Source organism: Culex pipiens, chromosome 2 (genome assembly GCF_016801865.2).
Source record: "Culex pipiens pallens isolate TS chromosome 2, TS_CPP_V2, whole genome shotgun sequence".
Classification (NCBI taxonomy): domain Eukaryota; kingdom Metazoa; phylum Arthropoda; class Insecta; order Diptera; family Culicidae; genus Culex; species Culex pipiens.
In genome coordinates, this window is record NC_068938.1 from 91,689,731 (window position 1) to 91,714,816 (window position 25,086).

The 25,086-nt window shown below is 36.2% G+C and overlaps 1 long non-coding RNA gene across 1 annotated transcript in view; it reads right to left on the minus strand.

The window, feature by feature from the left end:
• Positions 1-25,086, minus strand: part of LOC128093192 (uncharacterized) — a 154,865-nt gene that overhangs the window by 127,498 nt on the left and 2,281 nt on the right. The window lies entirely within an intron of this gene.

The window sequence follows — 25,086 nt, forward strand, 5'->3', positions numbered from 1 at the left end:
ACACGACTGCTGTAAAAAGATAGGACATGTCACAAGATAGCACACAAGCGACGATTTGCCGTCAAAATGTGACAAACTCAAAAGCAGTATCAAAACGTATTACTTTGCGATACAAGTGGTGAAATGTTAAACTTTTCAGCTCTCAAAAAGATGCTGGAATAGTAGTTTATGCAACAAGTTGCAAAAAGAGGATTTTTTCAGCACGACTCGTACATTTATCCAACGAGGTTCACCGAGTTGGATAAATACGAAGAGTGCTGAAAAAATCAAGTTTTGCAACGAGTTCCATACAACATTTTTTGCAATTTCGAAAAACACCCATTGACTGAAATTTTAAGTCGAATTTTCATGTATTTTGTCAATAAATCGTTTAAATCAAAAAAATGTTGAAAAGTGTTACTTTTCGAAACAAGTGCTGAAAAGTTCAACTTTTCAGCACCCATTTCAGTGCTGAAAAGTAGAACTTTTCAGCATTTATTTTAAAAAGTGTTGCTATTCGATTCTGTTAGTTTTGGTACAGAAAAGTAGGCTATTTCGTCGTTCAAGAATGACAGGAAAAGTAAATAGTTTAACGACGGAATTGCAAAATAGTAGTTTATGCAACAAGTTGCAAAAATAAAATTTATTCAGCACGACTCGTACATTTATCCAACGAGGTTCACGGAGTTGGATAAATACGAAGAGTGCTGAAAAAATCAAGTTTTGCAACGAGTTCCATACAACATTTTTTGCAATTCCGAAAAACACCCTTTGAGTCAAATTATTATTCAAATGTTCATAAATGTTGTCAATCAACCGTTTAAATCAAATAAATGTTGAACTTTTTAGCATTTATTTTGAAAATGTTACTATTCAATTCTGATATTTTTGGTACAGAAAAGTAGGCTTTTTCGTCGTTCAAGAATGACAGGAAAAGTAAGTAGTTTCATGACGGAATTGCAAGAAGCTATTTTTGAGTACTGTTATTTTTAGTGATGATAAGTATCAAATTGAGGTGGCAGGCGAATTCAAAAATAAAGTTTCTGGTGAACAAATCGTTCTTTATTGCAAAATTTTAAATTATAAGAGAATACATTTAAATTTATTAGCTATTTTCGCTTTTGCTACCTTTTAGTGAAAAATTACACTGACCAACAAAAATTATGTGCAGACTTAACTCGAGGGGAAGCATGAGTGTATGTGACCGTTTTTTCTGAATGTCACTTGATGTCAATTCATCCATTAAAATAACATCTTGTCGATCATTTTATTGAGTTTTTAATGCCCTAAATCCACATCCGATGAAAACTCCTCTTATTAATTGCGGGTCACAATTGATCGATTTCGCCCGACATGAAAAATGGCACGTGTTGGCCAAAAGCCGGTGTCCCTGGGTGCCAGAATATAAAATAACGTCACCACCGTCGTAAATCCTGCAAATTCCATCCAAATAAATGCAAAACCGGCCACCAATGACGCGCCGATGTCAAAAGGGAAGAAGAAAAATGTGTTGGATCACATTGTGAACACACACACACACACACACACACACACACACACACTCACAGAACCAGACAGCCATAGGTCGATCGTTGGCTCACGGTTTGTCGGCAGGTCGTGGCACGATCCGGCGCAACTTGTTTACTAGTCACGACGGAAAATTCACGCACGACCACGAACATTATCGCACGATCGCTTATGTACTCAGCGCGTTCGGGGACCGAGCTTGGTTGGTATTGGTGTGCGATCGTCAGTGTAGCACACGATCGGTTGTCGGTTTCGGATTCCGATGACTCGTGTGACTCACCCCTCAGGGAAACTGTACATTAAGGGAAAACGAACTTTCATCGCGGGTTTCATTAACGTAGGTTTATTACATAACTGTTTTTGGCTTTATTAGAGAACTTTAAAGTAAATGAAACCACTTTTTTATAATATCGGTCCAAATGCAGTATTATGCAAATTGGTCATAACTTTAGGAGATATTAAAGTTTCATAAAATATTCCTAAACACAAAATTCCACTCGCAAACATACCAACCCTAACAAGTCATAGGGTGGCTATTAATAATTTGGTATGATGTATGGCGCACATAGGTTGAGAATGTCTTCGATTTATTTTTTTACTCAACTGGCTGACTGGCTGACATCTCCGTCGTCGTCGGTTGGATGTTTTTCTTTGGTATATGTCTAAAATTAATCCTGCCGAGAAAAACGCCGGGAAAGTGGCCGACGTCGTGCGAAAAAATTTCACTCTGTGCATGTGTATGTGTGTGTGCGTGTGTCTATTTTTTCTTGTGTTGTTTTTCACACCGTCGGGTGACGGTGCTTACATTGGGCGACTCAAGGTTGCACGATTTGAAGATTAAGCTATGTGGGCATGTTCGTCTGTGTATGTAGAGTTTCAAGTGTGTATGTGTCTGTGCGTGTGTGCGTACATTGAGAATACTTTGGGTAGCACAATTTACTACAGAACTGTTTTTTAAACCAGTTCGCAACAAATAAAGCAAACTTTTGGCCAATATTTTGATGCGACCAAAAATGTTAAAAGATTGTCGGTAACATTGTGAAATCTCTCTGCCTAACTAAGAATATCAATGACCTTCTGACAATAGACGTTCACAAGTTCATTGTTTTAACAGATTGTGAAATTCAAAGCGCGAAAAATTTACCTAGAAGAACCGATCATATCAAAACAAAAGCGATCGATACTCTTTGGAGCTAATCCAAATTACTCCGCCAACCTCTAATTTGTTACGGTGATAGAAACCTGAGGTGTAACTCCCAGGAAAGCCTTGATATGTTGTTCATCATTCACTAAGTTCACACACGATACCAAGATAACCATGTATATGCAATATTTTTACGGACTAGACTCGGAATTCTAGCAAAGTTCGGCAACGTTTTTGACCAGAAAGCTGACCAGGATTTCATTTCATTTTATTAGGTTGCTTTAACAATTACATTTTTATCCTGAGCTGACATATGGGCTACCTTTTAACAGCTGATTTGTTCGAAATGGGAAGAGAGTTTACTGGTACTAAGGAGAATTGCACAGAGAAGGAAAAAAAATGCAAAAATAACCTTCGAAATAGATAATAGATGTGGGATAGTTAGAGGAAAGGAGGCATTACTTATTCGAATATTACAGCTGAAGGGGACAACCGCTGCAGCAGGGGATTGACTGAGGTGGCGCACCCCATCCAGAACTTCGGTAGCACTCGCTGGAGCCAATCATCGATCAGCTCCATCTTGACCAGGATTTCTATATGGATTTTATTGTTTTTTTTTTCACTTCGTCGCCGTTGTGCTAACTTGTCGTACGTGCATTTTGGGGAAAAATTGAGTTAAGAACGCCATTTTGTGCAGCTCACAATGCCTCATCTTTTGACCTTCACTGATCCCCAAAATTCGATTTCAATCCTGAGATATTCAATGAAAACCAAAAGAGCCCCGAAATTTTTTGTCACTTTTCATATGAAAGAAGTTTTAATCTTGTCGTGCTATCTTGCCACTCACTGAAAATTGATGTAAGTGCGACAAAGGGCAAAGGGATTTCAGGTCAGAACGCGTTTGACGCACGTACAAGTTAGACTACCGTAAACATTTGTAATTATAACTCGGGACTCCAGCAACCAACTTTAACCAAACTTCGGGACAATGCACAGAATGGTCAGCCAAACAAAACGTGTTTGTTATGGTTTACATTGCGTGCTTTCGTTTTTGTTTATTCAAGGTCAAACATTAAAATGCGTTTTTCTCGGAACGTCGAAATGGCGGGTGCGACAAGATAGCACGACGACGTCGACTTGTTTCATTTTTTCTCTTCTCTTCGCAGTCTTCAGGAAAGCTCATGAGAAATTTGAAAAATACAAAAATCGTTGAAGTACCTAAAAATAGCAAACACCAAAACCCACAAATTTTATCAATTAAAGACAATTGGAAATTGAAGTTTTCGCATTGGTAGCCAAAACTTAATATTCCTTTTTTGAAATTTAAGTTCCGGAAGATGCGTTCGAACGTCTTCTATCATCTGAAGCAAAAATCTCGGTGGGCAGTATACTTTCCAATTGAAGTCGAAGCACCATCTTATCGATTTGGGCTGATTTTAAATGTTACATGATGGATACGTAGTCCATTTTCACAAAAATAGTTATAGTTCGACTTCTAAAAAGTGTATGATTAAGACCTGAAACCTGATGGGTCATATATGACCCAAACATCAAAATCAAACATCAAACATCGACCATTCGACTGTTCGGGAAAATCGATTTTTAAAGTTTGATGATAATTATTTTCAAAACTATGAATGATAGAGCCAAACTTTTTGAAACAATCGGTTCGTATACTATCGCTTAACAAACGCTCCTAGTTTCAACTAATTTGGTTACACCAGTTAAAAGATACAGTAAATTATGTAAACAAAAATCTGAAAAGCACGTGTCACAAGTGTGTTTCGAAAGTAAAATTGTACTACGTGTCACAAGTGTGCACAGAATTCCCATCAACCATGCCAGATATACAGATAAATCTGTATTTTACAGATGTATTTTACAGATTTTTCGATCCCGAAAATCACAAAAATCTGTGTATACATGTATAAAAATTTCAACAATATAGTAATTGAGCTATACTTTAATATGATTAAAAACATAAATCTGCTGTTTAACATTCATGTCTTCTAAGGCTTCGAATTCGACATGATACAGATTAATTTTAAAGAAAATATAGATTTCCCTTAAAATAATCTGGCATCGTTGATTCCCAAACAAACTAAAATAGGCTTAAATCAATAGTTTAACCGACTTAATCAGTATATTTTCAAAAACAAAAGATTTAGACTTTAGAAAGTGTGTATCAACATAAATTTGTGAAAAACAACAAAAGACCTGAAACCTGATGTGTAAATTAGTCTAAGTCACAAGTGTGTATTGCGATATCCGGGAAACGGAAGCGAGTTCTAAAAATCGGGTTAAAGCATCTTGTAGTGTTTGTTAAGCTACCCATAATTGAAAATTCGGCTATTATGCCAAATCAAGTATTCCGAGAAAAACGCGTTTTAGTGTTTGTCACAAAATCTCCGTCAAGGCAATTTCCCATAAGAGTGGCATCACAGAGTAAGACAGAGTTCCCACTGCATCTTGATTTTTGGTTCAACTTGGTGGTACATCGCAGGTACATCGCACGCCTGCTACCAGCAAACCTTATGGAGCCAAAAAATGAAATGACATTTCTTCTGACTGGTCACTCTGGGTTACTCTGTGGTGGCATATTACCCGTTTGGTTTTTCGCATCGGCAGTCAAGTCTAAACACTATTTCAGTAAAATTCAAGTTCCAGAAGATGCGTTGGAACATCCTCTCCCATCTGGTGCTAATATCTCGTTTTTGCCAATAGTGGATATTAGCCGTTTTTTCAATAGTGGGCAGTAAGGGGCTACATACATGTAGAAAATCACGATATTTCAAAATTCAGAAAATTTATTGGATCCACTAAAAAGATTATTTTCAATCACTCCTGAAAGTTTTTTTTTTTTTTTACTCCTGAAAGTTTCATAACGATATTACATGATTAAACTGAGTTAGAGACGATTTTAGGCTCAAAATTTTGCAGTACGCAAAGCGGAATGTCAAACTTTCTGAGCGTTTTTCTCGAAACACAAAGTTGATTTACGGGTGCCACGATATCTCGAGATGGGATGAACCAAATTGGCTGAAATTCAGGGTGAAGACTCTCAAAACATATCCCGTGTGTAGACGAAGCCCGATTTTGAAATTTTGCTTTTTAAAAAAATACAAAAATCAAAAACTGACGATTTTTTATATGAAAAACACAAAAATATTTTTATCATTTTTTAAAATAAGTTTTTTGAAAATCGGCCTTTGTCATGCACACAGGACCGGTTTAACGAGTCTTCACCAAAATTTTGAGCCGATTTGGTCAAGGCAGTGTTGACATATCGTGGCACCCGTTTTTGAAACTGCTAACTTAAAATAGCTTTATCACGGCAATGATACAACCAAATGTCTTCAAATTTGTTTACATAATAGATAAAAATGCATATTTTAATGCCCTGAAAACAGATTTTAAATAAAATTAAGTGTATGCTCACACAAACCTCTGACTTTTTTTGTCGATTTACATGTATGTAACCCCTTAAGTATAGCAAAACATCATCATTAACTCATTTTCGACCAAAATGGTCTATGTCACAAGATAGCACACAGCAGACGATATGATCATAAGAATAATTTTCTCATGATCAATTTTATTCTTATTCAAGCCTGTAAGGTTTAAAATAAACAAAATCCATTGATTTTTAGGTCCGAATGGGTAAATCATTAGTTTCTCCATAAAAGTCTCCATACAAATTTTCGAAAGTGTGTATCCTGAGAAAAGATTTTCTAATCAATTTGGTGTCTTGGGCAAAGTTGCTGGTTTTTATTAGGACAATCTGGAAAAATAGGTACACGGAAAAAATAGCAATTAAAAAAACTTTTTAACGGAAGCATTCGAATTTGATAAATTTTACCTTAATTGATTTTTTTTTTTTCATTTTTTGATCTGTATGATATGTGATATGTATGAAAAGTCTTGATCGTTTTGTTTTTTTTTTGTATTGTTATGATTTTTTTCGATTTACTGCCATTTTTAAGCTAGTTTAAAAATACGATTTTCTAAGCGCTGCGTGGGCTAAGGAAAAATGATACCCTTAGTTTTCAATCGATGATATCTTGGAAACTAGTGATCCGATTTTTAATTTTAAAAAGTTAAATTGGTGTAAAAAATTTCAACCAATTGAAAAAAATAATATTTTTTAAAATCACGACTAACACTTCAAAACGGCAAAATAATTAGATTTAAGGCCAAACAATTTGATTTATAGCTTAAAAGTTTGCAATTTTTTATACAAACTATACTGCCCCTGTTCGCATAAATGTCCCAAATGCATTTTCATAACTTTTGCGGTATTGAAGCAGTTTGGCTCTTTCAGAAAAACCAAAAATATACAAATTTTCTTCTAGAACCTAAAAAATAGAGTTGTTATGCTCTTACTGCCCATAATTGAAGATATTGCTACCGTCATCAGGGGTGACATTGGGTCTGGAGGGTGAGAAATTTTCTTGAAATGATTCGTTGGCGTCGAACTGTCAAAAATTGATCGCGGTAGATCGCGGTGGATACTTTTCTACCAAAGTTTTTTGTGTGATCAATGTGGTAGATGCTTTAGTAAATTTTTGACATTTCGAATTATTTCAAGAAAATCCACCGCGGTTAACCAAAATCAAATTAACAATACAACTTGGGTCATTTAAAAATGCTGAAATTTGTATGACCCAATTTCACCCCCAAACCCAAAGTCACCCCTCATGACGGTACTGTGAAAAAAACATATATTCTGTGAAAAACACATTTTGCGTTTGTCACCAAATCTTCGCCACTACAATTTCAAAAAGGAATCGGATACATATTAGCTGTTTAGATGTTTGCATCGGCAGCCAAAATTAAACAATATTTTATAGAAATTTAAGTTCCAGAAGATGCGTTGCGCCAGCGGCCAGCGGGTATTGAATTGGACCACAAACGCACTTTTGTGATGCCAAAATTTGGTCTACGTCGTGTATTCTCATGTTATTCTCCCATCCTCGGGCAGCTGACTCATAATTAGCTAATCCGGCAGTGCGCTCAAAGTTAACTTGTTGCCTGCATTTTTTGGCAGATGATTTAGTGCGATCACGCGCGCCCGGCGTTAGCCAAAGAACCAACTCAATCCCGGGTGTGCCGCCAGGCGTCACTCATCGCAATCCTGGGAGCGGATTTTGCTACGCTAGGTTCCGTGCCTGATAACTCATTTGCAGTTTCCTTCGAATAGTTTTTAAGAGAAAAATGAATCTATGAAGAATTTTGTTTCACGAAAACTTGTTGTTTTTTTTGTTTGTTTTTTTTTTAATTTAGTCATTTCTTTAAAGGTTTGTTCATTTGTTCAGATTGTATTGAGCATCAATATCTTGTCACTGCTTGCAAGATCTCAAACTTTTTTTTCTCGATAACACACTATCACAGGTTTTTTTTCTTAAATGTTGAGTGTTAATGTTTGAATAATTATTTGTGGAAAAATATCCACACATTAAATGTTTTATTTGAAATGAACAAAGTTTAAATAAAATTAAATACATGTAAATCTACGTTAACATACACAGCTCGTGCGAAACCAGTTTTGGCAATAATTTTCCCGCTAATCGTAATATTAACAACACACCCGCGCTCTTCCAGAGGTGGGAGTTTTTTCCCCTTTTCGTTTCACCAGGAAAAACAGCAAAAACCAACAACATTCCCTGATTTGCCGTGATTCAATGGTCAGATGTTTATAGGAAAACATACACATAAAATTGCTCCTTCCCACATTCCGTGGCAACTCGAGGACTAGAATAGCTCAGCCAGCACTTGGCATTTTCCAACCGACTTGCGATGAATATCGCGAAAAGATGTCTGAAGTAACATTTGAATGCGGTCTATACAGCGTATTATCTTCCTGTCGAAGAAAATATTGATACAGGAAATTGGCAAAACATCTGCCAGGAATCTTGAAATCTTCGGGGGCAGACTGACCACGCTTAATTGTCCTTAGACCAGAGTTGGCAAGCTCTGACACCCGGCTTCACATCATCTTGTATTGGGTTACGAAGGGATACACAATAAAAGGCCACTAAAACAGAGCAATTACAATCTCCGACTATGATTAAAATTAACCGTTTTGAGCCTTTCTACACTATCACGGTAGATTTTATTCTTCTATAAAGAAAATCATTCGCTTCAAAACGCACAACGAATGAGCAAAATAGCAGCAACAACAAAAAAAAGTATATCCTCGAATCTGTCAGCCAGATGTCATCGTTAAGAGTTTTGCTAAACCATTCACAAACCAAATTGTGTGATTTGGTTGAGCCGGACGCCGGCAAGAACAGTTCTTAATTTAACTTTTTTGGACACCGCGCGCACACACTGAAGCGCGTCCCGGGCAGATCCCACTGGCATTCGAGAAAACCGAGAGTGAAGACTTTCTGGTGGAAAACACACGTCACAAAACACACCGCCAGTACCGTGTCCTCCGGGAAAATGTGCAACGGAATGAGGGCACCTATTTTGACTGATTATGTTGAGAAGTCTTAGTAAAATTTATTGAAATTTTACGTTAAGGTACTGCAAATATTTTTCAATGTTTTTGCACTGACTCCCCCCCCCCCCTTAAAAAAAACTCAAAATTTTAATAAAATTGTATGTATTGCTGAAAACAATTTCAAATGCATTCCCCTGCCTTTATAATCATTTTAACCATGTTGGAGTTTATTCAAAAATGCTATAAGTTTTACAGAATTTTCGCAGTACAGTACCGTGAAAAGATTTGTTCCCACAAATGTAATATTTGGATTAAAAAATGTTTTTAAACTAATGATTGCAAACCAACAGGAGTGCTTCATAGTGCCTTTTCCATGCCTTTTTTATTAAAACAAATTATCCCCCACCTATAAAAAACTCAAAATTTTAATAAAATTGTATGTGTTGTTGGAAACAATTTCAAATGCATTCCACTGCATTTATAATTATTTTTTACATGTTTTAACAATGTTTTGAGTTTTGAGAATGTTTGCTGTACAGTACTGCAAAAAAATCCACGAGCAAAATATTTTGATAAAAAAAAAGATTTTTATTTTAAACTAATCATTGCAAACCGACTGTACTGCTTTATATTTAGGGTTAGTGAAATTTCACGATTTCGCGGACAGCGTGAAATCCGCGAAATTTGGCTTTTTCCGTGAAATCCCGTGAATTTTTATGTTTGTGTGAAAATGTAACGATTTTTCTCAAAATAATTTGTCAAACTCAAAAAGGAATAAAAATAATCTTATGAACTACTTTAGAATTAGGCGAGTGAATGCTCTGGATTAATTAATAGTATAGGGTTAGTGATTTTTGACGATTTCATTTTAATGATATTTGTTTATTATAGTGGATGATTCCCGTGAAAGTTAAAAAATACTACTTTTTTGTTTTCTTTCCTCATTTAGAATAAAAATTTCGATTTGGTTAAAATTATATTATATTTGCAAATTGAGGTTAAATTAAGTTTTTGAGAAGTGTGCTAAAACCATTAAAAATGTGTTTAATGGGTAAATGTCGCAAAAAATTCAAGGACAAGGTTGTTGAATCTTGCTTTGATATGAAATTCAATAAAATTCAAAATGATATAACAGAAGCAAATTTGCGAAAATATTTTAGCTTTATTAGTCGAATATTAAAAGAGCAGTTCAGTAAATGAGAATACGCGTAGCTTCCTTTTTTTCAAAATATATATAGAGCCCATCCATAAACCAGAAGGATTTTTTTTTTGAAAATTAGAAATTTTTTTTGTGTCGCATTCAAATTTAGTGAAGATTTTTATAGTTTATTGAAGAATAATATATAATGAAGCATAAAAAGTAGTTTCTGTGATTAAAACATCGGATTTTCAGAGTTATTGAAATATTTTTCAAGTTCCGCGAAATTTGCGTGAAATTTGGCGTTTTAAATTGAGGTCCCCGTGAAATTTGCAATTTTCGAGCGTGAAAAATCACTAAGCCTATTTATAATGCATTTTCAATGGCTTTTTTCATTGAAACAAGTTCTGGCTCGTAATTTCATTACTATTATTTTTATATTTTTACATTTACCGTCAACTGGAGCGAATCGGAACTACAGTATGAATAGGGACAATAATTTTTAGAGCACTTAAAAGCTTGAAATATGCACTATTTTGGTTGTTTTGTGTCTATTCTATCCCAAACTAGTTAAACTATACAAATATTGTGCAGTAACAAGGCTTAAACTGCTGTCCCAGTTCATCACATGTGTCCCGATTTGCCCCAGATGATGGTAATTACAGTAATTTCCTTAAGCTATTAGAAACACACAAAAATTAGGGCCGTTTTATTACAAAATATCTAAGTTTTTTACATGTAATTACACAGAAAAAAAAATATGTGAATTTACTCGACACGGAAAAATGAATCACATGTAAACTCAGTGTAAACTTGAGATTCCATGTAAACGGTTGAGTCACACGTAAAATCATGTTTTTACGTATAATTTGTTGAAAATTTACATCAAATTGCATTTAAATTTGAATTTTTAATGAGGTGCAAAAGTGTTACATCATAAATGATGTATCATTTGGAAATATTTTTGTGTGTGTATACCCAAGTAACCACAAGCACTTAATTGAAGTATTAATTCAATACTAAATCAGCACTCGAATGTTTTGAAGTAGTAAATAAGCTTTGCGAATGCCTCAAAGTACCAAGACTTTGCAGTATTACAACTGGCATTAACCCTTTCAAGCCTGATGGGTCATATATGACCCAAAAATGAAAATTTTCAAAACTAGCCTATAATTTTCGTATGGTCTTAAGAATCATTTTCCCATCATTAGATTAAAAAATATTTTTTTGAAAATTCAGGCTCGAAAGGGAAATCACCATTTACGACCTTGAAAATGTGCTTCAAAGCATTTGATGTTTATCAACAAAGTAACCAATCGATACGGGAAACATTTCAGCCTGGCACGCTCTTATTGACTTTTATCCTTCTCCCGTCATACCGTTCCAGTAAGCGTGCGGGCTAAGGCGCAACTCCCCCAGTGTGCATTAGTTTTATTTTTGCGTGAACTAGGTTCAATTCCCGCTGATTGAAGTGTTTTTTTTTTTTTTTTTTTTTTTGTAGAAAACTGCAGCCTTTAATTGAGTCAAATTTTTTAAAACATGTTCCCAAAGCGCAAAGGACATTATCAAAAGTTATCTGGTAAATTGTATAACTTTTCTCGCAAGCAAAAAGCTGCTTTCCTGAAGTCTGATACACTTTGTGAAATTTTGCCAACCGTGGACCAAGCACTCCTCGGAAAAACAGTTCCCGTTAGCCGTTAGCCAGTACTTGCCCTGATAAAAAGTCTAACTAACAGGATATCGTTGCCAAATAAAATTACTATTACTTGTCCCTAATAACCTCAAGCTTTCCGTAATTAGGTCCTAAAATGAAGCTTAGATTGCTGATATTATTGTTTACAGCGATAAAGCTTATTTTTCTGAGTACAATGACCCATTGCACGACCACAAAGAGTTAAAAATTGATTTTTGAATCAATTTTGAAAAATTAACCCCGTGGTCCTTCTTGACAGAAAAGCTCCTACTTGACAGCTCTTTCCAAGGGGACCATAGTTAATCCATCGAAAAAATGTTGTCTTGACAAAAAAAAATTTTTGCGTTAAAATGAAAAAAAGTGATTAGAAATGGTTTTTAATCGTGTTTTTTACCGTTGTACATAAAAAATTACATAGGGCTTTAGTACCCAATTGATTGCACTGCTCTACTGGCTGGCCACAATTTGCTGAGTGACTCGTAAATAATTTCCGTCCAACGAAATGACAACGGGTTTTTGAACCAGAACCATGAACCAGAATCTCTAAACAGCAGAAAGAAAGTCTTCATTAATGTTCGATGCATCAACCACATCGATTAAAAGTTTCAAAACAAACACTCATTTCAGAATACATCAGTTGGCTGGCGCGCATCCTGGAGATCGACGAGAAAAATGCAAGAATAACATCAAAGTGTCACACTCATAAATGAAACGCAACAGGAGAAAAAAAACAAAGGTGGCCCACCACCAAGTATGTGGAGCAGCTGTTCTTTTTTTTCCCCAGCCTTGACGTCGATAAAGCAGTTTATTTTTGTTCGAACTTTCGGTAAAGTATTAAATCAGCATCACTGTGCGCCACTTGAAATATTTCTCAAGGGAAAAGTGCTGATTAAATGTTTTGAAGCATTATTTGCTGGTATTAAATGCCAATATAATGCTGATTTAATGCCGCTATTTAGTGCCTCGAGGTTACTTGGGTATTCCTATATATTTATAATTAAAAAAACATGAAGTATGAAAAAACGTCAAAAGCAAAAAGGTTATGACAGGAGGTGGAAGAATAAGCCAAATGCTGTCAGAATCAAACATAAACTAAACAAGATAAATGCGAATAAAAATGCTGAAACAAGAATTTATGTAGAGAAGAAAAGATATTTGTTGAACTAAAGTAACTCAAAATAACTTTTTTAACACGGATGCAATAACAATTTTCGAAAAAAAATAGCGTAAGAGGGTTAAGTTAGAGTCCGACTTTTTGGTAAAATTTTTCATTCAAAATGCATCGCGTGCTGGAAAATGTCAGCCACTGCAGGTTTGAAAAGTCGTTATCTCAAGAGATATCAAATTGATGAAATAGAAATAAAAAAATGATTTTTATTTGAAATCATTTGAAGAACACGATGATGATGTTTGATAATAATCATAATTAAACTAGTGGTCGAGTTTTGTTGTTAAATTTTTTTCTCCAAAATATGGCCATTTGACAGCAGAGATTTTTTTTAAAATTGATAAAAATCGCAAACCGCAAGTTTCTCTAACCACAACAGTTTGTCCGTCTTGTCCCACTTAGCTGTGGAACATGCTGAAAAACAACATACGTCACATAGAGTTATGAGCGAGTTCCTAAGATGTGAAACAGATCGTCGCCGTCGTGCTATCTTGTCGCACGTGCATTTTGGGCCAACTTGAGTTAAGAACGCTTTTTTGCGAGCTCACAATGCCTCAACTTTTGACCTTCACAGATCCCCAAAATTCGATTTCAATCCTGAGATATTCAATAAAAATCAAAAAAGCTCTGTGCATTTTTGTCACTTTTCATATGAAAGAAGTTTCAATCTTGTCATGCTATCTTGACACAGCCTGAACATTGATGTAAGTGCGACAATTGGCCAAAGGGATTCCAGGTCAGAACGCGTTTGACACAAATACAAGCTCGGCTAGCTTAAACATTTTCAATTATAACTCGGGACTCCGGCAACCAAATTCAACCAAACTTCGGGGCAATGCACAGAATGGTCAACCAGATAAAACGTGTTTGTTATTGTTTACATTGCGTGCTATCGTTTTTGTTTATTCAAGGTCAAACATTAAATCGCGTTTTTCTCTGAACGTCAAAAAGCAACGTACGACATGATAGCAGGGCGGCGTCGATATAATTTCCTCTTATCCCTTCCCTAGGTTCGAGCAAAACTTGAAATAGAGACCACAAAAGACCTGGGGTTGTTAATGTAGATGGTTTGTTGTAGGTCATTAACTATCTGATATTAAAGTGAAACTTTGTAAGTTGTTCTCACAGTTTTTTACTGTTAAAGTTTCCAAAATTTTACTAAAAAAATCCTCAATTAAACCTTGGCCTTGTTACCCTTAATCATGCGATAGGCAAGGCCATCGAAAAGTCCTGCTGACTGATGTTGAAAAAGTGTAAAAAAAAAACAACTTTTTCCAAGAACATATCTGAGATAACCTTTATAAGAATCTTCCAGTTTCCAAACTCACTCTTATACATGCCCAATAAATTAAAACTTCCTTTCCCGCGCGGTTTCATGAATCAGCAACCATCTGTAGGAACGGTGTTGGCACAGCTGTGATCTTTCGCCGCTCCCAGTTAGCGCGCTGGCAAGTGCCAAAAAAGCGATATTAACTTCCTAGCCACCATCGCCGCCGACCAATCCGGATGATTTATGTATCCTCCCGAGGCAAGTTTGAGCCATCACTCATTGCTTCACTTTCATGGCCATTCATGACTTCCAGCCAGAGGTGCATCTTGCACGAGGTCAGACCGTAAACCGATCATCATCTGTAGAACCACCTGGTGGATTGGTAAAGCGGCTTCAAAATTAATCGGATCACATCTCCTACTAAATACGGTGGACGTCATTGGAAGTGATTTGCAATACAAGCGCGAAACTATTTGTTTTCGTTGAGGCGCGCCAGCTATTTCGGGCAAGTCGATATCAGCTAGAAGTGCTATTCATAGCTGGTCACTTCTCGTTTTAACCTGCGCAGTAGTTTCCGCTTGCGTTCAACCAGCACAGATGATCGCAGAGTTTGGCTCGGCCACTCGTCTCTCATCAGAATACTTTCATTCATAACGAGTGGTAACCGTTTGCCGTTTTAGAAATTAGAGGCTGCTTCCGAGACCTCACGCGAAACCGTCCTCTCTCAAGTCTCGATGGTACAAATGGGTGTAATGAGTTTAGAATTTCATCCGACCAACGATGCAACCACTTTTGCTTGCAGTTCAAGCTTGAAGGAATGAGGTCTATGGCATCACACTCGGCAGTATGCTTCTGCTTCTTCAAGATTTGGGTTCATCGGGCTGGGCTGGCAATGACAAATTTACAGGGTCGGTAATCGAAAATAAACCACGTCAAGTGCGATGTGGCTCCTCTCCCTGACAACGAAACACACGAAAATATGAAACAAGAAAATACCGAGCGTAAATTTTTGCGTTGACTTTGCGCCTGAAAATCACAGCTCAATGTTGTGAAATACTACTCGATATACGAAGAAATATTAGGTGGGATTTACATATTGTTTAAGCATTTTGCCTTCCTCACTGAGGTAAGGCTATAATCCTGCTCTAAAATTGAACTTTTTATTTAAAGCTCGAAAACCCACCTTGATGTATACATATCGACTCAGAATCGAAAACTGAACAAATGTCTGTGTGTATGTGTGTGGGTATGTGTGTGTGTATGTGTGTGTGTATGTGACCAATAATGTCACTCAGTTTTCTCAGCACTGGCTGAACCGATTTTGACCTAACCAGTCGCATTCGACTTGGTTTAGGGTCCCATACGGTGCTATTGAATTGTTTGAAGTTTCGATAAGTAGTTCAAAAGTTATGTATAAAAATGTGTTTTCGCATATTTTCGGAAGATGAATAAATGGCAGTAACCTGAACCAAACATCATCATGTAATACATCGTTAGTTAGGTAATTGAAAGACCTTTCCAACGAGTCCACAACATTGAAGATCAGGCAACCCTGTCTCGAGTTCTGACCACTTAAGTGATATTTATGTACTTTTTTGAAGCCGGATCTCACTTAAATGTATGTAAACAATGTCTGGATCCATCATCCGGCCCATCGTTGGTTAGGTAATCGAAAGACCTTTCCAACGAGTCTAAAACATTGATGATCTGGCAACCCTGTCTCGAGTTCTGACCACTTAAGTGATATTTATGTACTTTTTTTGTAGCCGGATCTCACTTAAATGTATGTAAATAATGTCCGTATCCATCATCCGACCCATCGTTGATTAGGTAATCAAAAAAACTTTCCAACGAGTCCACAACATTGAAGATCTGGCAACCCTGTCTAGAGTTACGACCACTTAAGTGATATTTATGTACTTTTTTGAAGCCGGATCTCACTTAAATGTATGTAAACGATGTCCGGATCCAGCAACCGAACCATCGTTGGTAAGGTAATTGAAAGACCTTTCCAACGAGTCCAAAACATTGAAGATCTGGCAACCCTGTCTAGAGTTCTGACCACTTAAGTGATATTTATGTACTTTTTTGAAGCCGGATCTCACTTAAATGTATGTAAACAATGTCCGGATCCATCATCCGACCCATCGTTGGTTAGGTAGTCGAAAGACCTTTCCAACGAGTCTTAAACATTGGAGATCTGGCAACCCTGTCTCGAGTTCTGACCACTTAAGTGATATTTATGTACTTTTTTTGTAGCCGGATCTCACTTAAATGTATGTAAACAATGTCCGTATCCATCATCCGACCCATCGTTGATTAGGTAATCAAAAAACCTTTCCAACGAGTCTTAAACATTGAAGATTTGGCAACCCTGTCTCGAGTTCTGATCGCTTAAGTGATATTTATATACTTTTTTTGAAGCCGGATCTCACTTAAATGTATGTAAACAATGTCTGGATCCATCATCCGGCCCATCGTTGGTTAGGTAATCGAAAGACCTTTCCAACGAGTCTAAAACATTGAAGATCTGGCAACCCTGTCTCGAGTTCTGACCACTTAAGTGATATTTATGTACTTTTTTGTAGCCGGATCTCACTTAAATGTATGTAAACAATGTCTGGATCCATCATCCGACCCATCGTTGATTAGGTAATCAAAAAACCTTTCCAACGAGTCTTAAACATTGAAGATTTGGCAACCCTGTCTCGAGTTCTGATCGCTTAAGTGATATTTATATACTTTTTTTTGAAGCCGGATCTCACTTAAATGTATGTAAACAATGTCTGGATCCATCATCCGGCCCATCGTTGGTTAGGTAATCGAAAGACCTTTCCAACGAGTCTAAAACATTGATGATCTGGCAACCCTGTCTCGAGTTCTGACCACTTAAGTGATATTTATGTACTTTTTTGTAGCCGGATCTCACTTAAATGTATGTAAACAATGTCCGGATCCATCATCCGACCCATCGTTGATTAGGTAATCGAGAGACCTTTCCAACGAGTCCACAACATTGAAGATCTGGCAACCCTGTCTAGAGTTACGACCACTTAAGTGATATTTATGTACTTTTTTGAAGCCGGATCTCACTTAAATGTATGTAAACGATGTCCGGATCCAGCAACCGAACCATCGTTGGTAAGGTAATCGAAAGACCTTTCCAACGAGTCCAAAACATTGAAGATCTGGCAACCCTGTCTAGAGTTCTGACCACTTAAGTGATATTTATGTACTTTTTTGAAGCCGGATCTCACTTAAATGTATGTAAACAATGTCCGGATCCATCATCCGACCCATCGTTGGTTAGGTAATCGAAAGACCTTTCCAACGAGTCTTAAACATTGGAGATCTGGCAACCCTGTCTCGAGTTCTGACCACTTAAGTGATATTTATGTACTTTTTTTGTAGCCGGATCTCACTTAAATGTATGTAAATAATGTCCGTATCCATCATCCGACCCATCGTTGATTAGGTAATCAAAAAACCTTTCCAACGAGTCTTAAACATTGAAGATTTGGCAACCCTGTCTCGAGTTCTGATCGCTTAAGTGATATTTATATACTTTTTTTGAAGCCGGATCTCACTTAAATGTATGTAAACAATGTCTGGATCCATCACCCGGCCCATCGTTGGTTAGGTAATCGAAAGACCTTTCCAACGAGTCTAAAACATTGAAGATCTGGCAACCCTGTCTCGAGTTCTGACCACTTAAGTGATATTTATGTACTTTTTTGTAGCCGGATCTCACTTAAATGTATGTAAACAATGTCTGGATCCATCATCCGACCCATCGTTGGTTAGGTAATCGAAAGACCTTTCCAACGAGTCTTAAACATTGAAGATCTGGCAACCCTGGCTCGAGTTCTAATCGCTTAAGTGATATTTATATACTTTTTTGTAGCCGGATCTCACTTAAATGTATGTAAACAATGTCCGGATCCAGCATCCGACCCATCGTTGGTTAGGTAATCGAAAGACCTTTCCAACGAGTCCACAACATTGAAGATCTGGCAACCCTGTCTCGAGTTCTGATCACTTAAGTGATATTTATGTACTTTTTTTGTAGCCGGATCTCACTTAAATGTATGTAAACAATGTCCGGATCCATCATCCGACCCATCGTTGGTAAGGTAATCGAAAGACCTTTCCAACGAGTCTAAAACATTGATGATCTGGCAACCCTGTCTCGAGTTCTGACCACTTAAGTGATATTTATGTACTTTTTTGTAGCCGGATCTCACTTAAATGTATGTAAACAATGTCCGGATCCATCATCCGACCCATCGTTGGTTAGGTAATCGAAAGACCTTTCCAACGAGTCCACAACATTGAAGATCTGGCAACCCTGTCTCGAGTTCTGATCACTTAAGTGATATTTATGTACTTTTTTTGTAGCCGGATCTCACTTAAATGTATGTAAACAATGTCCGGATCCATCATCCGACCCATCGTTGGTAAGGTAATCGAAAGACCTTTCCAACGAGTCTAAAACATTGATGATCTGGCAACCCTGTCTCGAGTTCTGACCACTTAAGTGATATTTATGTACTTTTTTGTAGCCGGATCTCACTTAAATGTATGTAAACAATGTCTGGATCCATCATCTGACCCATCGTTGGTTAGGTAATCGAAAGACCTTTCCAACGAGTCCAAAACATTGATGATCTGGCAACCCTGTATCATGCTATGACCACTTATGATGCCACTTATGAGCCCTTGAGTGATATGTGTGTTTTTTGGAACAAATTTGTGTCCAAACCCATCATATCACATATCACCCATTGTTGGAAAAGAGTGAGGAAGGCACCAATCACATAGGTGGATTAAGTTAGTTTTTTAAAATGCAAACAATAAGTGATTATGTTATTTTTAATCATTTTCTCAAATAATATTCTTTACAGAATGATAACGGTTACGTCAGAAAGAAAACCAATTTTCAAAAAAATATGTTTAAAATGTTTATTGAAAAAAATAAAAGAGATACCCTTGTTGAAAAGAATGAAAAAAAATAATGAAACAACTCACAATACGACGTGATCTTGTCGCACGTCGCTTTTGGATTTTCCTATAAAAACGCATTTTAATGTCTGACCTGAGGAACTGCGATTTAAAAAAAGCAAACTATCTGATATAAAAGTGAAACTTTGTAAGTTGTGACTATCTCACAGTTTTTTTTTCTAGTTAAAGTTTCCAAAATTTTACTAAAAAATTCCTCAATTGAACCTTGGCCTTGTTACCCTTAATCATGCGATAGGCAAGGCCTGACATAAGAGCACCGTTAAAAAAGTACGTTTTTTAAACATTTATATATAAATATAAAAGTGATATAAAAGTGAAACTTTGTAAGTTGTGACTATCTTACAGATTTTTTTATTGTTAAAAAGTACGCCTGAGGTGAGGGGAATTTTGACCGATTTTAGCGTGACATAGGGTAGAGTAGTCATCAATGAGACACGGGGAACAATGATAAAATGGCTCTCACAAGTCGTAGTTTCAACCAATCAGGCTCATATTTGGGGGAAAGGTGTGTCTACTGGATACACGTCTGCCATAATAGTGGCTCTGGTTATGGACGCTACCTTGACAAGTTATTCATAAATGTTTGATTCTGGGGTGTAGAAGTAAATTATTGACAAAAAATACATTTTCGCTCATAGGCTGCCATTAACAAGAAAACTAATTTTTCTTCAGATTTCTTTCGGCTATTCATAGGGAATGAGTTGGGCTACAATGTCCTTTCATCAGTTTTGACCAAAATTAAGAATATACCCAGAATCCAGGGCTGTCTCATTGTTCCCCACTCTTTTCAGCCCATGGGTAACAATGAGACACTTTGATTTTTCTTCATTAAACTTTTCAAAATCTTTGGAAATCTTTCAAAACATGAACTGAAAGTGATTTTTGGCATATTTATAGAGTTTTAACTTCATTTAACCAAACATACAAAGTTATTTGGTATAAATATATGGATTTTACAAAATTTCAATACTTTTTAGTATAACTTTTGTTAATTAATGTTTCATGTTGGCAAAATTGCTCTAAAATGTTCAAGGCAAGTCACCTACAATGGAACAATACAAAAACATGATGTTTTACTAGAAAAGTATTGATTTTTGTAGAGTGTCACATTGTTCCCCAGCTGTCTCATTGTTCCTGCCAAGTGCGTCTACAATGAGACAGTTGAATAACTCTGACTGTAGATGTCGGATCGATCTCATATTTTGGTCAATGTTAGAACAAACTAAAAGAATGAAAATGCAACAAAAAGCTCATTAAAATATGCTGATGAAAAAATTAGAAAAATCGTTGAAAGTTGAAAACCAAAAGTGTCTCATTGATGACTACCCTACCCTACTTTATGTATGACGCCTAGCGTGAAAGGCAACAACGCTTATTTTTGAAAATAGTGTCCATTTCTAAAAAACGTATTTTCAAAAAGTTCAGATATTGTATTTAAAATCGTCAAAGAAATATTGAAGATTTATCTTTTCGTTCCTGAGATACAGCCTGTCAAATACAGACCAGACTTGATTATCCGAAGGCCTCAGAAAAAAATCTGATTTTAAAATCCAAGATGGCGGCCAAAATGGCGGTTACGAAATACAGAAAAAATGCATAAATGCATTGCATGCAAATTTTGTCATTTTTAAGACAATCAACCATTCCAATTTGATTCCAATCAGGGATGCCACTTGGTTTTTTAAAATGTCAGTAAAAAAGTCTGTGTATGTCTGTGCATTCGTCTAAAATTTAAATAAATCAATTTACAGTCATTGAAATCCATCAGAAATTTGCGTTTTTAAGCATTTGAAGACTAACAAAATAAGTTTTGACAAAAAAAATACAAAATATTAATTTAATGAAGTTTTTAAAAAGTCTGTGCACATTAAAAAATGTCTGGCACAAGCCCAAAAGTCTGTGAAACACAGACAAATCTGTATTTCTGGCATCCTTGATTCCAATGGTCACAAAACTCGAATTTGATGATTAAAATAAGAAAATGAAAAAAAAACTATTTTTTGTTCGTGCTTCGGATCTTCGAAGTCCCATACAAACCTTCGGATAATGGAACTTTGGATAATCGAAACTTCGGATAATCTAGTTTGGACTGCATAAAGAAACAATAAAATTTCAAAATAGCGAAAAAAATAGCACTCTATTTAATAATGCCGATGGGACCGTGGTGTAGGGGTAAACGTGGTTGCCTCTCACCTAGTCGGCCTGGGTTGGCATTTTTCGAGACGAGATTTGTCTGATCACGCCTTCCGTCGGACGGGGAAGTAAATGTTGGCCTAGAGGTTAATTCGTTAGCTCAGTCCAGGTGTGGGAGTCGTCTCCCTGGGTCCTGCCCCGATGGAGTCGCTGGTAGGCTGTTGGACTCACAATCCAAAAGCTTAAGTGTCAAAAGAGGTTTACAATTGCCTCAACAATCAAGCCTTCGGACACCTAGTAGAAATCTCGCAATCAAGAACGCCAAAGCAATGCTAAAGAGCGAACAATTTATTTATTTATATATTTTTATTTTTGAAATGCCGATATCTCAGAACTAATACTCTGATTCTAAATGTCAAAAAATAAACTATTAGTAAAATTTTCTGGTCACCTCGAAAGAAATAATTTGAATGTTTTAAAACATTTGAATAGAACGCATTTTTTAATATTCAGCTCTTTGGAAAATATAGTCTTGATTTTTAGTTTTAATTATATACACTTTTTGTATTTTTAAGGGCATATTTATCGCTTGAGACATAAGACGATTTAATTAAATTAAATAAAAATGGAAAAATACTCATGTTCAAAATAATATTAAAGCTTTAACACAGTATTGAAAATTGCATTCTGTTTTATTTTTAACTGGCACAATATTAAAACAATTAACTTTTTTAAGGTGACGAATTCAATCATTGTCAGGATTTTTCGTCAAAAATATAAATTATGTTTCACTGATAACTGTGTACCAATATTGTTCATAATGAATCATTGAAGATTTTTCTATTCGTTATGCTACTATTATATTATTTTATTAGAAGTTTTAGTTATACAACGTTATTCCTAATTACAAACATAATCTTTAGAAACTTAGAAATAAAATCTGATCTCTACGTATTTTTTTTCTTATAGTTCTACGAGTTTTTTTTTCTGAATTTCATAAAAAACTTCAAAATGTCTTATTTGGTAAAAAATGCAAAAATAATCTTTTTAAAATTTTGTTCCATTGGTGTTCCAAGCCCAACGCTAATAAACTGAAAATAACGAAAGAATTTTCCTTTTGCTTTCGGCTGCAAACATCCTGTCCAGATGCGACTCAACGTTGAAATAAACTCACCTGCCCACCACCCACCGCCCACCTGGTGCTGGTCATGCAAACGCGTGCACCTCCCACCCACATACACACACATACAAGGTGGAGGCCATTTCCAGAGCAGTTTGGGCAGCGCAGATTCCTGTGGCATTCGTCATGATGGGTTTTCGCCTTTCATTTGGACCTGTGTTAATTAATACATTTCCACAAACCGCATTTCGACTCTGCTGTGCCCTCGTTTTCCTTCCAATTTTTATCTTTTTTTCTTTCTTTCACTTGACTCATTCGAGACAAACACGCAACAAACACAAAACTCTTACATGCACACAAACAGACTTGACCAATACATTTGCGCTTAATTTTCGAATTTTCTATTTCGGTCAACCTAACCTAAATCCACAAATCGTCGGCTTTCAGTTAGTGATTCTCGCACCACCAGACTTGAAAATGTGTGAGAACGAGTGAATCGGGACGAGACTTTCCATCTCCCTCAGGCATGCACGTTGCGGAATATTGGAATCTATGCCCCGTGGGATTTGTTATTTTCGTTTCGTTTGGCCAACTGCTGCTGCTGCTGCTCGCGCTGATGCGGTGTCTTGGGCAGTGGTTGCCACTGTTGTGCGATGTCCTCCCAAGTCACCCACCGCCTACGACTCATTATGCAAACGAACCGGCACGGTACGAGATGTTCAAAGATCAAGACAACGAAGGCGTGAGGTTTTTTTGTTCCTGCCTTTGACATCGGGTGAAGGAGAAGCATCGGGTTTTCGTTGTTGTTGCAAAATTGGTTCATAAATCATTCACGTTTGAACTAACAGATGAAAAATTGATAAGAAAGATGAATTTTGAACGATGACAAATTAAAGAAAAAGAGGAAACTTTCATAGTGTTTCAATGGACCTTTTTTTTTGAACAAGCTTAATAAATGACACTGATGGATAGTGAACAATTTCTGAGACACTCTGATAAGGAACAATACTTTATATATTATGTATCGCAGTCTTGTGTGATATCTTGTTACAAAAGCACAAAACCTTCTTTTTCATATTTTTTTATTTATTCGAGATTTACGATGACTTTTCATTACAAATCATCTGGTAGCACATATTGGACTTCTTATTTATTAATTAATTTTTACTTTACCAAGACTTATGTTATGATTTATGTTAAGTTGAATACATTTTCAATCTTCCTTTATTTGTAGAGAAGTCTTTCTTTTCAATATCAATGTCATTTGGGTCATCTATCAACTCATACGAAGTCGGATATAAGTCTTCGATTTTCGTAAAACTTAGTTCTTTTAAGAACCAGAAACCAATGAATCTAAGTTTCATTTTTCGATATCTCGTGACGGAGGAGCGCTATGAAAACTCAAATTGTTTTTAACAATTACTAATATTTGAAACATGTTAGACTGTGAGACTACAAAACAATACTTTATCTACTTGATACAAATCATCAGGGGAATTTGGAACACTTGGGGCTAACCTGGCCAATTGTTATAGGTATATTTTCGCACAATATTTCAATATTTTTTCTATTGATTTCGATTAGAAAAATATAACAAAATTAGAACAACGATTTTCAAGTTTGAAGCATTTAACTGCTGTCCCTGTCAGATTATAGTTCCAATTCACTCCAGTTAACGGTACACTTTTGATGGGTTGCAATTGGTTCCAAAAGCTCTCTGTTAGTTTTAGCCCGTGCATCCGCTCTAACTCCTCTTTTAGAAGAACTTGTTTGGCATTTTGCGTAGATGATTCCCGGCATGTTGTGCCAGTGTTTAGAGTACACTAATTACGCTAAGAAACGTTAAGTGCACTTTTAAGAAGTTCTTCTTGAGAGCTTATGAGAACAGTCATATGAAAATATACCTGAAGTCGGTTTTTCGAATGAACCAATGTTTTCTACACATTATTCATGCTTAAACCAAGACGTTTTAAACTGGCAACAAGCATAACATTACTTTTAACGTAAATGCCAACTAGAACAAGCTGAGTGCCGTTAAGAAGAGCTCTTAGAGTTTTAGCATACAGAGTATTCAAAAAAATCATGATTGAAAAGCTTTTGACCGAGTCAAATAATTTTCTAATAACATCATGATTCGAAATCTAGACACTCAGAAGCATATCATTTTTGTTATAGCTGGCAAAAAATCATGTAATAAGTTGGAAATGTAGAAACATCATCAGGATGTAGTACAAACAGTCTCTTTTAAGAGAATGCATGCAAAGTATGTGTTTTTTATCCATTTTTCATCAGAATTTCTAAATTAAAATGACTTGTTGTGCTTCGAATCCCGGACACTGCTGAAAGCTGATTCGAAATCCGGACACATTTGATTCGAATTCCGGACACTCGATTTTGCTTATGAATCGCACAAACTTGGACTGAAATTTAAGTGAATGGCATTCTTT